Source organism: Aphanomyces invadans, assembly GCF_000520115.1.
Source record: "Aphanomyces invadans strain NJM9701 unplaced genomic scaffold supercont1.22, whole genome shotgun sequence".
NCBI classification, from domain to species: Eukaryota; Oomycota; class Saprolegniomycetes; order Saprolegniales; family Verrucalvaceae; genus Aphanomyces; species Aphanomyces invadans.
Window position 1 is genome coordinate 432,156 of NW_008580167.1, and position 2,434 is coordinate 434,589.

Genomic DNA, 2,434 nt, shown 5'->3' on the forward strand with positions numbered 1-2,434 from the left:
CTGTATCATGGCCAGCCTCTTCTCGGCTGCGGACACCACAGATTTTTCGCGGAACCACTTGCTGGTAGATCCGCTTGCTCGTCAGTTGGCCCCGCGTCCAAAGAGTGAATCGACTAATCTATTGTCTCGTCCAATCTTATATTATTTTATATTTTGTATTGATGTCTGTATTGTTCAGATTCTTCCTGAGCGAGTCATACAATTTGAGCACATACTACAGGCCAGCGTTTTCGCTGCTGGCAAACCAATGTTACATGAAATCGCGAGGGGTGTTAGTGCATTTTGTGAGAACAGTCTATGGTTTTTCTAATCCAAATTGCGCAATGTTGGAGTAAATTGTTGTCCAAAACAACGCACCAGAAATTTCTGTTGTTGTGAGTGAACGAATAATAAATGCCCCAGGAAAAAAGTGGAAGGTTGAATGCAAGTTTTATGCCCCAGGAAAAAAGAGGAAGGTTGAATGCAAGTTTTACTTACATTCAACCTTCTACTGTTAATTAATGATTGAGCGAAGTTATCTTCTTGGTGCGATAAGTTGATAACAATTTCGCACAGTTGCGATGTTCAACATATTCTGGAATAGGTATAACGGTAATATTTAAAGAGGGGTCACAGCGAATGGCAGCGGTCACCATAATTGCTCAGCCAAAACGCAATCTTACTTTGACATTTTGTGCATCTTGGGTGATCATTTCAGGATAATGCAATAACACATTAGGTTAATAGCGTTCTAAGTATAAGTAACTAAGTGTATAGTTTTTATTTGACGACAGCAAGTTGTATCATATCATGTGCTTGGACGTAGATTATATTGTCATCGATTGGTCAAAAATATTCTCAATTTCCAGAGGGTGATTATGGACGTCGATTATATTAATATCCAGAAGTATGGTCGAGTACCACGGGGGAAAGATTTCTGTCGTTCCTGTAACAAAAGACGCTTCAATTCTATGTTTTTTCGATTTCTAACGGAAAATGATGGCCAATGTTCAAAATGTGCGTTCGTTGTTTAGGAGTACACGACTCAACACTGACCGAGATATTTCCATTATCGATCATATGGGCTGAATACATCACAATGAACAACAGAGTCCTAAATCCTGATTCAATCCTAATTCAAGTACTGTATACTTTACCAATACAGTGAGCGACGGAAGAATGCCCCCAGTGGTACTAGTGACATATCTTGAAATTTGTATGCTGAATAAAATTACCCTCAATGAGAATTGTCAGTATTTTATTCAAGCTGTTTTTGAATTGAAGTGCAATATCAACGATGATCGGTAGAAATGGATCATTTAGTGCTCAGCTACGACCACGACGACTAGCAACAAATACTACAATAGTTCTGAAAACCAAAAACATTTCGAAAATGAAATATATTTTCAAGTGACAAGCTACACTACTTGAGTCCGTGGCAACGCATTTTCAAATGAGCAAGTGATGGTTTCACATGGCATGTCCTCCCAGGCTTCAATAGTGCGCTTAAGAATAGCCATGCGTTTTTCAACTGCAGACACAACCGGCTCTTCGTGAAGCCACTTGTAACGAAGCATGCTCTTCAATGGCCCCATGACACCAACATCCAATGGTGTATCTGGTGTAGGCCATGGCTCGACGTTGATATGAGGACGAGGTTTAGCGGGACTTTTAAACCAATATTCGAGGAACCAGTCAAAATAATTCTTACGTCCTCAAAATGAAGAAAATTACCATTGCGTTCCTGGTACTACTGTGGTCCATAATAATCGCTACGGTGTTTTGACTTGGTTAAAGAATGCTCGTTCGACTCAAAGTATAGTGAAGATTGTATGGAGTTGTCATATCGCATATTGGGTCGGCAAATATAATCACTGTATTAATTAAAATAGAAACTACTCAATCATGGGAATTCATATGAGTTTTGGCGGCGACGATGGCAGTAGAACAGCGTTGGACTTGAAAGGACGTGACGTCGTCAATGGTATTGCCCTTCTTCATATGCGGCATCTTGAAGTTATTTCCCCCGCTATCAAGCAGGGCACATTCCATCACCTTCGGCAACGTGATAAAAGTCTTAGCCAGAGTATTGACTGGCAACTCAACAAACGATTGTTCTACAGCATCAATGAGATCGTCAATCGAACGAGTTCTCTTTTGATACTGTAGACTTTGAATAGCGTTGAAATATCCTAAGTCTAGAACGTTAAAGTCGGGGCTGTTTGGTGGTTGGTTCGCGATGCCAATTGATTGCACCCCATTCGCCACCAACATCTCGGTCGACACAACTCTGTGCGGGCTTGCGTTGTCTTGTTGGATGAGAACACCACGTTGCAAACAGGCACGAGGAAACTTGGCCGCGTTTGCGGGGACGACATTGTTGAGAACGCTAGTCGTATACACCTTGGCGTCGACGTTCAGTGGGGTCGTCACCAACGTGCCCTTCGGACGGTTC